The sequence below is a fragment of the Oryza sativa genome, chromosome 10 (genome assembly GCF_034140825.1).
Source record: "Oryza sativa Japonica Group chromosome 10, ASM3414082v1".
NCBI classification, from domain to species: Eukaryota; Viridiplantae; Streptophyta; class Magnoliopsida; order Poales; family Poaceae; genus Oryza; species Oryza sativa.
Window position 1 is genome coordinate 12,344,674 of NC_089044.1, and position 13,657 is coordinate 12,358,330.

Here is a 13,657-nt window from a genome sequence, read left to right on the forward strand (position 1 = left end):
AACGTGGGCATCACCGCATTGACATCGGATTGGGATGGACTTAGGCTTCGTCGAAGCGGCTGAATCAGTGAGCTAATTTGTTTGACGTAAAACGAATGTAGCATATAATTAATTAAGTATTACTAATAATTATATATTTTAAAATAAATTTATTTGATTTTAAAAAGAAGAGTAAAGTACACGGCCAGTCCTTAAAGTTGGAGCGAGGTGTCACTTAGGTCCATGATCTAGGTAAATCGTCATTCAGGTCCATGATCTTGTTTAAGTAAATTATTTAGGTCCAAAGCACCTCTGATTGGGTTGACTGGCTTACATGGCTATCCACGGTGGCAGCATATTTGCATTTTAGCCCCCCCCCCCAATCTTGGCTCCCCCTTGTCTCTATCTCATTTCTCTATTTCCACATGCTGCTAGCTGCTGACCACCACGCGTGCATGCATGAGCCATGCATGGCGGCGGCGGGCAAGCAGCTCACAGCACCTTACCAAGAATCGCCGCCGCCATTGCTGCTTCCGTTGCCGAGCATGCTGCTATTCCAGAACCCTGGGGTCTCATGGCCACCGATGACGCCGCCTCCGCCACCTTGGTTCTTGCCGTGGTCGTACTGATGATCGCCGCTGCTGTTTGCGTCGCTAGCCGTGGCGCTCGCCACCAGCTTCAGGTCCTCGAACGGGAACAACAACCTGCCCCACCGCGCTCTCTTGCAACCCAGCGCTGCACGCGCCAAACACCCTGGAGCTGCCGCCTGCACCCGCCATGCGTGTCCTGGGAGAAACCGAGCGCAGTCTGAGCTTGTTGCTGATGCTACTGTGGCGGTGGCGGCATGCGGAACTCGCCAAGATGGAACCCCACAACTGCATATTCCACCGGCATCCCTAGCGGCCCCATCTGAGGCAGAGGAACGTAGTAGCCGATGCTCCTCAGCAACTCCATCGCCGAGAACACGCGCCCACGCTGCCCCTGCCACCGGCGCCGTTCGCCGCCGCCAGGTTGCCTCCGGGGTTGCACATGGTGCTGCTCTTCAAGCTCGGGAATGCCGTGAACTCCGGTGACTGCAGGGCATGACCATGGTGATGAGGGAACGCCAGGTTGAGGTCCTGCGCGCCCTCATGCATCAGCTTCGGGTTCTTAGCCGCCAGCCCCACGGGGACCGAGCCGGACACCGCCGCGGAGGTGGAGGCCTACGCGGCCGCCGACGACACCATGAGGACGACGAGCGCTTGTTCTCCCGTGCCGTTGCCGTCGTACGCGCCTCCCTCCTCTTCATCGTTGTCGTCCTCACGGCCGCCGCCACGTCTCCACCGCCACCCCAATCGACGCTGCAATCGCTAACCCTAGAAATCACACAGGAGGAGGATTTCGGGGAGAATGGTTGGATTGGAAATGGGGAAGCCAAGATGTGGGGGGGCTAAAATGCAAATATGCTGCCTCCGTGGACGGCCACGTAAGCCAGTCAACCCGGTCAGAGGTGCTTTGGACCTAAATGATTCACTTAAACAAGATCGTGGACCCGAATGACGATTTTCCTAGATCATGTATCTAAGTGAAACCTCGCTTCAACTTTAAGGACCGGTCGTGTGTTTTACTCTAAAAAGAAATTTCTATATATATATATATATTATTTTTCACGAAAAACTCAATTTAGCAGTTTGATAAGCGTGTTCCTGATAAATGAGGAAATAGTCTAGCTCAATGGTTCTTTGTAACTCACCTTTATCCCATTCAGAAACAAGCTGCATTTTTTTCATCGGATGGGTTAGGTCGAACCCATTTCTAAAGTGTTTAATTTGAGGATATGTGAGATGGGTTGATCTCCAAAGGGGAATATTTCCCTAATATTCGTGTTAGATTCACACCTCAAAATCTAAGGGTCCAATTCAACCCACCTCCTCTCTCTCCCTCGAAAAAATGGAACCAATCCATTCTTAATGCCAAATAGTAAAACTATCCCATTAAAAAATACGGATGATTTTAACCCATTTCACCTGATCTCTAAACTAAACGCACACAAGTGTTCTCTTTCAAGGATGGATCACGTGAAGCTACGAAGAGCTAGAGCTCTAGCCAATGGATGATTTTAACCCATTTCACCTTATCTCTAAATTAAAGCATTGCTAGTTCTCTATTATTTTTGGACGTATTGACGATCGAAATTGGTCTATAACGACCATCAATAGTATGCAGGTGATTACTTGTTCCAATTGAGAGAAAACACTAGTAAGAAAGCACAACTCCAACCAATCAGAGGAGAGTACACGAATTAAAGGGCCCACACAAGGAGGAGAACAGCCTAAACTTGAGGACGCACCAAGCGGTGACCCTGACAGAAAACGGCGCGAACAGGATCGGCCGAACCCTGGCTGGCTCCCCTCGGCCTCAACTTCCACGTGGCGACGATTACTGATCTCCTGAAGTAAGTGGCGTAAGTCCCAAGGTAGGAAACCACCATCTAATGTCGGTTGTGGATAGGTGGAGGTTTGAGAGGAGCTGGAGGGAGAATATTCCCTTAGCATCCCCACTCTCTCAAGTCACTTCCACACCATAAATAGGCCTCCACTCCTCACTCTCAAACACACACCAAGGTAGAAATCAATGCCACATTCCAAAGGTGAAGCTCTCTGCAAGCGCACAGATACCGTTGTAGCTTTCACCCAAGAGTATTCCAGGGTGTCATATCCGCAGGGAACGTGTGTGAACTAGTTTTCTAACTAAATTACCCAAGGACACAACATAAATGGTAGGTGAAGATATGAGAGGAATTCCAATGGCTTACTTATCTTAGTTTAAGTTAAAGTAAAATTCTATCAATTGCTTCGGGCACCGGCTTACCCCTGATCTGCCAAGGAGACTCTGGCCTTATGATGTACCCGAACGTGGAGGATTACGAAGGATGGACATGGCTATCACCACCAGTCATCTACCTCTACAACCCGTGGGGCACACAAAAAACAATGGTAATCTCTAGCCTAGACACCACATCTATGCTATTAATTACTACCTTAATCTCAGTACAAAGTTAAGATTAATGTACTCTACCGAAGCAGCGCGATGAACCCACAACGATGAGAATATATCTTACTTAAATAAGAAGAGTGAATACCATAATGAATACTTACTTATACTAGAAAAAATGTCCGTGCGTTGCAACGGGTAAGATGTTTTTGAATCCATTCTTTGGCCCAACCTGCAGGTGGAGCCGTGGGTCTCCATCTTCTACCTCCACGAGATGGTGCCATGCACATATGATGTTTGAGCTGATTCTCCCCATCAAATCTGGCCGAATGTTTTTCGATCTCCTAAAATTGGTTTAGGGCTTTTGATCTACTCGATCTTCTCTTTCCATTTTTTCCAAAATTGGAGCGAACAAAACTCGGGATCAAAACGGTTGAGGAAGCTTACTGGCCGGCCATCATCGACGACACTGGCCGGCCATCATCGACGACAGTTAAATGGAGATTAAATCCGCCCAAGCCGAATTGTAGGGGAAAATCATGGGAAAAATGATGAGGGATGAGTGGAGAAACGATTTTTGTAATCAATTAGAGGAGGAAACGCATGGGGAGGCAGATTGACATGGCGACGGAGCTAGGGTTCGGCCTAGCGAAGGAAAAACACGGATTGGTGACAGCCAACGTGATTAATTTATGTAGGACTAACAATGCACTTCTTCTTGTTGCTGGGTGTAACAATTTTGTTCAGTTTTAATATTTCTAATTAATGTAATTTAAATTAGCTGGACTTATAAATTTTTTACCCATTAGTTGAAAGGGTAAGTTAACCCGAGGTAACCAAACTCTAATATATGCAACCAACCAAACAAGATTTTCCCTCATGTGCATTCATCCAACCACTATACCATTGCATCCAAGATCAACTGATCTAACCAGCCAAACAACATCAATTGTACACACTTATCCATGACACGGTAAGCCAGGATGATCCATACGGGCTATGCTAGACTAGTGCAGATAAACAAACACTGGTTCATTCCTTGTGTATACATAAAGGTATATAGTTTAAGGAAACATAGTAGCCAAGGGAACCTATTAAGCTGCTAACTAACGGAAGAAAAATCTGCTAACTAAGGGAAGAAAATCTTTTATAGTTAAAGAAAAAAAATACTGCTAGCTTACCACCTAACCCTCTAGACTAACTCACAAACTATAGTAAGGATTATACTAACAAATTATTCTTTTGTGGAAAATAATATATATTTTTTTATGTAGCTAGCTAGCTAGAAGTTCTCCTTGAATATTTTGTCAATGCAATCTAAAGACGCATATGGTCATGATCTTCAATCACTTTTAAGACCTACATTTAATATCTTGTATTGAAGATGTCACTTCTCGCGTTGTAGATTAGCATCTAACTGAAGACATAGATTCTCAATATTGAATAAGGTATAGGATATTTCCAACTAGAATCAAGTATCTGAGATCACCTTCAGGTATGTGCCACTTAGCATGGTAATCTCCACCACAAACACATTAGTTATATCAATATTAACATATATACCTAAAAGAGTGAATTAATTTTAAGACCAAGGACAATCATATGCAGTGATTCTACATATACTGAGTGGATAATATAAATGGATAAAATGTTGTTTTTTTGATTGTTTCGAAGAGGTGCATCTTCAATGTCATCAGAAAACTCGAGCATCCACAGTGACAAAAGGATGTAATGCTGCCTAGCTTATTATCCTCAACTATTGTCATCGACGAACTCGATGTTAATGATGCAAGACTCGTGAGCATATCTCTATTTTATAGCCCACAGATTTTTAAAATCAATAAAAAGCATAAAGTATGATAGGTTGATATATTAGAAACTAAATTGCATGTTAGTTCTAATACTCTACGAATACACAAAATAACATAATCTTACATGTGGATTGATTCATCTAATATAAATGTTTTGTGTGAAAAAAGAGTTAATTCAAAACCAATAATAGCCTAAATAGTAAATACATAATGCACATACCCTCGACTTTTTATAGTTGTATACACATGACCTCCACTAGGTCGGTCCCCACTTATTCTTAAGATGAAAGACATCAAGTGAAAAATGTTTTGTTGGTACATGCTGCAGCAAATACTTGAAGGTTGCAAAAATGTCAGAATATTAGAAGGGGAGGATTTCATACCCATGCAAGACTTTAAATCACGAGAAAGTAAATTGCACAAAAGAACTTCAATTCATCTCAATTACAAAAGAGTGGAACATAAACACTCAAAGATGCACCTTAACTTAATTAGTTTGAATTTAAACTCTCACACAATGAGGCCCAAATGGCTCTCACACAAGGGACACCTCAAACCCAAGGTTTGGTGCACTATTTATAGGCTAAGTTGATTGAACACCCCCTCTGGAAATCTCTAAACAACCCTTGGAACATAGCCACATCAATAGCCACACTGATGCCTGAGCACCGCCACACGCCGTCACAGAAGATCCTAGGCGCTATCCTTCGTCCATGTTGTGCTGCCCAACCAGGAACAGCCACGCGTCCCGCGCCGTCTCCTAGCCTCAGAACTTATCTGCATCCTCCTACTTTGCACCAATAGCCAATTGACATGTTGTTGCCTCGATCCCTTGCGTCGTATGGCTCCAGCATGAGTGCGTCCACAGGCGAGGCGAGACGCCTCTCCCGCACCCCCACTTTGTCGTGCGCCCATCAATCTGAGGCGCTGCTGACTGTCGTTATAGACAAATTTTGACTGTCAATATACCCAGAATAAAGGAGAATTAGGAATGCTTGCATGCATATTTGTTTAAGAATAATCTATTTCCGACAATTTCCGATCGCCACAACCATCATTGGCAGCCTATTTAAGGACCTCACTCTCTCCATTCCAAAGTGCACCAAGAAGGATCAAATCCAAGAAGCTCTCTAGTTTATTTACATTGTTCTAGTGCTAGTGGAGTAGGATAGAATAGTTTCTTTAGTTCTTCAAGTCTTCAGGAGATTTTGGGTATGTCTCTAGTAGCTTTTCCTTCTATTTTAAGACACTCATTAATGAAATATTCTTCTTTATATAGTTTTGGTCTTATACTTCACTCATATTATTATTCAGCTGCCGACTTTAATTAGTTCATATTTATCTTGTAATAATTATGTAGCTAGCTTACTGGAAATATGCAATGGTGTTGGTTTAATGTTCATTTATATGATTGCTCTGTGTCATTTGCAAAGATGTAGAGTAGTATTTAGTAATGTAAGTGCTGTGCTTTTATTATTAGATACCATTAAATGGTGTTATATGCCACGGGTCTATAGAGGTAGGCCACTGATGGGAGACTAGGACTTTCCCAAAAAGAAAAACAATGCAATGCCGTTTCAGGAAAAGAACGGAAACGGTCCCGCGAACTGACATGGATACGGTTCGTCATGCAAAACAAAATCGCGGACTGAGAGGGGAGTGAATTGGGCACAATTCATGACCAAAGCAAAGGAAGAAAACTATTAGCTTGACACTTTTAACTTAGCAACATTGCCTCCGGTGATCTGATATTTAATCTCCGGTGACCTAAGTCATGTTAGTGATTTTCGGAGCAAAGAGAACTCGAAAAAAAAATTATCCCTGACAATTCCAATTATTAAATGTATTATTAGCTGGGGTTTTCTCCTGGTTAACCAAAGCAAATTCTCGAGGCCATTTATTTGTGATTTGGAACCTAAGGAAAGGGAAAACTCCGGGCGTGACAATAGTTTAGCAATATGTCCTCTTTAGATTAATATTGTGGCCAAGGAAAATATAGAGGTGTTTTAACAAATGTTAGTGTTTCTTGAATATCTACGCTTGCTATCTACATTTTACTTCCACTAAGGCAACTATGGATGATTTTTGTTTTGGAATTATATGTGATGACCATTTCGTGCAAGTGAAATAGATTTAAACTTCGTGTTTTGCAGAGCACATGAACTTCTACTGCACACATGGAAGGAGCTAGTTGTATACACCTCATTGGTGATGATGTAAATGCTATTTTCAATTGATGGCCATGACGGGTATATTTGAAGTATTGTTGGTGAAGACATCGAGTCCTTTTTATACGATTACTGTAGCTAACGTGGGAAACGTGTATTGCACGTACACAAATTACTAGTATTTGTTAAGCTGGCAATATGTATGTATATGATAAGGCAAACTAATACTGGTTGGTAGGTTTCATCGCATGCTCACTTTGCAAAAGTCCGTAACTTTACGGGCCCCTTTGATTCAAAGGATTGGCAAAAGGTTTCATAGGATTCAAATTCCTATGAAATGTTTCTTACAAGACCCTTTAATTCATAGGAAAAAAAGAAGGAAACTATAAATGTATTCATATGCTTCACTTTCATAGAAAAATAGCAAGAAGTATGACCTATTTGTAAATTTCTTTTCTTTTTGTATGGAACTATCAAAGAGGCCATGTCCTATTTTTTGGTTATTTATAGTCCCATAGGATTAACGGAATTGCTATTCGTCTTGCGACAGATTTGTGGCTCCTGCTGATCTTTCGTTTTTTGCGAAACCGCTTCACAATATGTGCATTGCATATATGTTATGGTGATATACTGATATATAGCTCCCGCCTTCTCGTTCAAGCAACCATTCAGAAATTTCGGATAGCTTTAGTATATGTCTTTTATATGTCAGATGCCAGCATTTTGCAAAGCAAAAATGCCTCATACGCCAAATGAGATTTCGTCATCGGATGAATCTGGGGTTGACTACTGCAATTCTAATTCCGACCGTGAACCGTGCAACTACACTGTAAGTGGTCTGTAACTACCCTTTAAATGATACTCCCTCCATTCCATAATATAAGGCACAACCACTTTTTTTAGATGTTCCATAATATAAGGCATACATGCATGCATGCCATTAACTATGACATATTCTCCATTAAATTACTACTTTTTAAAATCCTTCACTCTCACATACTCTAACTCTATTGGATGCATGTATTATATTTATTAGGATGATTCAAACTACAATATGATAATAATTATTTCTTGGTTTTGGGTTAAGGGTGGTTGTGCCTTATATTTTAGAATGGAGGGAGTATGTAACTACGTAGAAAAGTGGTATGTAACTATTATGTAATTGGTATGTAACTACACTATAAGTGCTCCGCAAACTATAAGTGCTCCGCAACTATCCTATGGCTGCGTTCGTTTGTGCCGGTTAGGGGTCTATCCCTCTGGCACGGAAAACAGAATAGCTTATTGTCGCATAATTAATTATGTATTAGCTAAAACTAACTTTAAAAATGGATTATGATTTTTTAAGCAATTTTCCTATAGAATTTTTTTACAAAAAACACATACCGTTTAGTAGTGTAAAAAGTGTGCGCGAAAAACGAGGGAGTGAGGTTGGACAGCCTATAACTAGTATTAACTACATTGTAAGTTATCTGTAACTATTATATAATTGGTCTGTAACTATAGTGTAAAAGCAATGTGAACTGTAACTACGGTGACCTGTGCATGGTTCTGTTTTTTTCTTTTTTTTATGGTCGAGCAAGTTGCTATCTGTGTGTTATATGGGAGGATAAGTTGCTGTCTAAGTAAGTTGCATCTTCTTCGCGAAAAAAAAAAGAAATAAATGAAAGTAAATTATGCCTCACATAAAAATATTTTATATAAAATATGGAAATTTTTAGAACAAAACATGACTCCATGGCCCAATGGATAAGGCGCTGGTCTACGGAACCAGAGATTCTGGGTTCGATCCCCAGTGGAGTCGTATCATTTTTTTTTATTTTTTCCTAACAAAGTAGAATTCGGCTTTGTGCCAAGTTGGCCATGTATGTTTTGATATTGCTATACACAGGATTTTTTTTTCTTCAAGGTGGTATTTGTGTATTCAGAAATTCTTGTCGTTGTTCAGCAACTTGACAAAAAGTTTGTACGGTCTAATCTATTTTACTTTCTTTTTAGAGGAGAATAATCAATAAAAAATACGCCAAATAATTAAGAAGAGTGAGGCCTCGAACCCAGATCATCTAGCTCATCACCTTATGAAGCTAGCCAGAAGATACGTGGGCGTTTCTCGAATAATCAATCAATTATCTCCCATCCCAACCAAGACCTGACTAGCCTCTTTTAAGATCAAACAAAACACTCCCCGCAAAAAAAAAAAACAAAACACGTCAAACACACTACAACGCTACAATGGCAAATTTACTTGCAAATTACATAGAAATGCTACACCCAGCCCCATTCAAAGCTAGGCATACTCTTGAATCATTAATACAAACCGAGGAACTGAAATTCATCGATCAGTCGAAATCATCCCCCTCTTCTCCATATGGAGTTATGGACAATACAATACCCATTCAAGGGAGTCCAAATGTTCTTATAATCCGCAACGTAATCTTTAGTGCTATGGTATAAAAGCGCATAATTAACCATGGAAAATGCCAAACTCATCGTTATCAAGTAAGATGGGGCAGCACACGCGCACGCCACGCTCGTCCTGGATTCCGGCATCGACCTCCGCGAAGATCTCAGCGATCGACTAGCGTGGTCGGGGAGAGGACACGGAAGTTGTAGTGGTGATAGGTTGATCCAAACTCGTCGGTGCTTATCCTTATATATATCTCTGTCGAATCCGAAGTCTAAGTTACCATGGGCACTTCTAAATTGCTAGAAAATTAGAGTCATATGAAAACAAAAGGAATAAAAATCTTCGAGAGCATGCACTTCTGGAAGATTCCATTTTGCATATTCCAAATACTCTTTTCTCTTTTGCACTATTTCATTTGCAACACTTTAACAATAACAATAAATTCCCATCAAGTTCCTAACTAAAGTCAACAAAAGAATATCAAAACGAAAAAAATAAGTAGCCCTTCTATTTCCTTTTGAATTGCTTGAGAATATGTCTAGAAATTTACTGATAACTTGGAATGATCACATCTAATAAATCACATACACATAGCGAGAACTTTTATCCACTTCTCCATGTTTGAGAGAATGCAAGAAACAAAATGAGTCCAATACTGAATATATTTGAAAAGAAATTAGATTATCTACCTTCTATGCACCACTTATAAATCTATAGAAAATTATACTAGTTCTTTCATATGAAAAATTTAGAATATGTTTCATATCAAAATATTATGAATTCTGATTCTTAGGGTTAATAAGAAAATATCGATATGTCATAGGTTAAATAAAAAACTAACTGGCCTTCACCAATTATTTTATATTATGCAAAATTGTTGTATTCTAAAGGAGAATATGAATTGCGAAAGAATGCTAGTAGGTCCAATAGGAATAGGTAAGGTGCCGCCAATCGATCCAATCCTGAGGTTAGACTCATGAGAGCTAGCCAAGGGAATTTTGTGGTTTTTCAGTTAAAGAAATATATTATTACATGTTAATTTAGAAATTAATAACCCATCAAGTGGTCCTTCTAAGTATCGGTAGAAATTCAATGGGATATAACTAACTCCATGAAAAAATTTCTTAACTTTTGTGTATGTTAAACATGACATAAACAATATACATTGACTAATTACAAAATTACTTAACAAACATCTTATAAAATAAGAAATATAATAAGAAAGTACAGAAGGTATGATATTTATACTTTGAAAGAAAAAAATAAATATAACTTTTTAAGAACAAAAAATGACACATAAGTATGAGCTATTTGCTGAAATTAAACAAAACATATATTATTTTAGATTTTTTATAAGGATGACAATAATCTATCTATCTATTATATACTAAAAGTTCAGTAAGCTTCCTTAAAACACTCTCAAGATGCCACGTGGCTTCCTAAAAAATGCTCTCAAGTTGTCATGTGGTGCCAATAAAATCTATCCCTTGATTTTTACTTAATTCTATGGGTCCAATACTATAAACTACTAGGTGATTCCCTACGCTTTGTTGCAGAAATTAGTAACTTCTATTTTTTAAAAAATCAAGCTAAAAGTAAAAAAAAAATTAGTTATTAACAACAAATAAAACTGATTTGTCAAACTATTTTAAGAGAAATAAATTTAGTAGACTTTGTATGAAATTATAGATGAAATATGATGTCCTGTACTTTGATTATATGGATTATATGGATGAATATATGTTAAGTATTATAAAAATGATTGATATATATGTTAAAAAATATTGTGAAAAAGAATGTGAAGGAAGATGATTGGATATTGATGTGTAGAACTCAATGAATTATAGATGTTATTGCATGCTTGTATAAGTTTATATGTAATTATTGCTAGTGGATAATGAGATGGCATGTTTGTATGTTGAGCTTTAGAATTAGTGGGTTATAACTTTATAGTAAGATAGGATTAGATTTGATTAAATCTAAAACAAACCAGAGATACAACGTCAAAGTTTGTCTTTGTTCAATCGTATACGTCCATAGCAGCACAACGGTTGGATTACCACTACTACATGATATATTTTCCTAGACGCCACCCCTTTTGTTTCCATGTGGTCCATAAGTAGAACCACACGGGAAAATAGGGGGACCGACGCCGGGTTGTCCCCCGCACGAGAAAATACATTTTTCCATGCGGGCATCTTAATCCGACCGAATAGGATCACTACGCCAGATTCTCACACCTGTGGCGGCATATCTGTGACGGACATAAGTGCTGGTCAGTGATGAGGGTCACCTTTGACGGGTCCTACAACATGTCATCATCGGTGAGCCATCCGGCGGCGACCCATCACAGGTAACTAGTCACCTGTGACAGTCCAAAAATGGAACCCGTCAAAGGTGAGTTAAAGTCACCTGTGACGGGCCAAAAATATTTAGCCCGTCACAGCTAACTAGTCACCTATGACGGTCTAAAAATAGAACCCGTCAAAGGTAAGGTAATGTCACCTGTGACGGGTCAAATTTTGTGTGCCCATCAAAGATGATAAAAAAATCGCTCTCATAACCCTCCCCTCTTCCCGTGCAACTGTATCGATCGATCCTTATCCTCTCCCAAACACAGATAGCCACACAGGGATCCTTATCCTTATCCTCTTCTCTTTCAATCACTCCCCCCCTCTCTCTCTCTCTCCCTCCCAACCCTTTCTCTCTTCATCGGCGGAGGGCACTGGCGCCGGCGGGTGCGCGGGCCGTAGGGGGAGGCGGCACCGGCAGGTGCGAAGGCCGAAGGCGGAGGTGGCCCGGGCGGGTGCTGGGGCCGGATGTGGAGGCGGCACCGGCGTCGGCGCCAGTTGGAGGCCAGGAGCTCGGGGTTGCCGCCTCCTTCGCCGGAGATAAGGTCGGCCTCTCTCTGTCCCTTTCTCCAATTCTCTCGACTTCTCCTCTCTCTCTCTCTCTCTCTCCTTCTCTCTCTTTGTGCAGCGGCGGCCCCATCGAGCCAAAGATGAAGACAACGCCACTGCCCAACGCCATCGACAAGCCCCGCCATCCATCGCTGCTTATCTCCAGTCGACGACGAGCTTCTGCATCCCCACCTGGCCTCCCCTTGACAGCCCCAGCAACCATGAACCCGGGGGCTCTAGATCCGGACACCCTGAACTCGAAGGTCGCGGATCCAGCCATCCCGAGTTTGGGTGCTCCAGATCCGTCCGCGAGGAAAGCAGTCCGCCGTCCACACCACTCCGCGTCGTCGAGGTCAACCTGCCGAGGGGAGAGCAGGCGTCGGCTATCCCCTTCCACCCCATCGTCGGTAGTCACTGCCTCCTCATCTATTTTACTTAGTTTAGTACTAAGCAGAAGTCACCCTTTCCTTCTCTTGCGTCCAGATCTGAGCTTGCAGTCAACCGATTCTAGCATCTCCTGTGGCTCCTGTGGCTAAATCCTTGTCCAAGGATGCATCTAGCTTTAACCCCAGGCAAAAATCACGAGCTACTGGATCATTAATTAGATGATCTTTGTGTACTAGTATTTTGTTTGGATAGTGGGCATGCTGTTTCGCTTTGTTTTCTTGTTCTATTTAAGTTGATGCATCACTAGATATGTTTTTATTTTCCTTATTAGACCTCTTACCAGAAGTTTTTTTGGGTGTGTTCTTGGATACTCTACAAATTCCCCAATTTCTATGCTAGCTGAACAAATTAGACGCTAGTTCTTTCTACAAATGGTAAGCTTCCTCTGCTAGTTGATGTATTTCCGTTTCTTTCACATAATATTTAACTACTGACATGCATATGGATGACTATCAAGGATGGGTGAAAGGCTAATGAATACTAATCTGAGGTAAACTTCTCTGAATGATGTCATTGCAGGCACTGGGGGCTGTACTCATGATCTAATTGTAAGTTTGTATGTTATACCATATTCGTCAGGCTCAGAAACCAAAAGAAGGAAATGCTATGTTCAAGTTTGTGTCACTTAGGCTGTATTTCTCATTTTTCAGTATGTTGGCATTGAAGTATGATTCTTTGTATTTTTGATAACCCTGTGTGCATATTAATGAGCACGGCATGAAGTATGTTCTCTTCTTTTCTGGATTTATTTGTGGTGCTTTGAAGTATCGGCTTGGCTCAATTCGAGAACTTGCAATGCATGTGTGTGAATGTCTATGGATTTTCGGTGACAACATGGAATGCATGTGATGTTAGTTTGAAACTTTTAATGCAATGGGCTGAAACTGGAGACATATATATTGCATGTGTATGTTCTGTTTTTAATTCCAGAGGGCATGTCTAGCAAATCCTAGGGCTAACCAACATTTAGAA

The 13,657-nt window shown here is 40.8% G+C and overlaps 1 long non-coding RNA gene, 1 other non-coding gene and 1 pseudogene across 2 annotated transcripts; 2 read left to right on the forward strand and 1 right to left on the reverse strand.

Moving 5' to 3' along the window:
- Positions 1 to 481: 481 nt before the first annotated feature.
- On the reverse strand, positions 482 to 1,267 carry LOC107279083 (dof zinc finger protein 2-like; annotated as a pseudogene).
- A 7,395-nt stretch (positions 1,268 to 8,662) lies between these two features.
- TRNAR-ACG (transfer RNA arginine (anticodon ACG)) lies at positions 8,663 to 8,735 on the forward strand. Its single transcript has one exon. It is a non-coding gene; the product is annotated as a tRNA-Arg (tRNA).
- Positions 8,736 to 11,906: 3,171 nt separating this feature from the next.
- On the forward strand, positions 11,907 to 13,420 carry LOC107278978 (uncharacterized). The gene is made up of 3 exons (XR_003239118.2): positions 11,907 to 12,645; positions 12,722 to 13,059; positions 13,205 to 13,420. It is a non-coding gene; the product is annotated as an uncharacterized lncRNA (long non-coding RNA).
- The last annotated feature ends 237 nt before the right edge of the window (positions 13,421 to 13,657 follow it).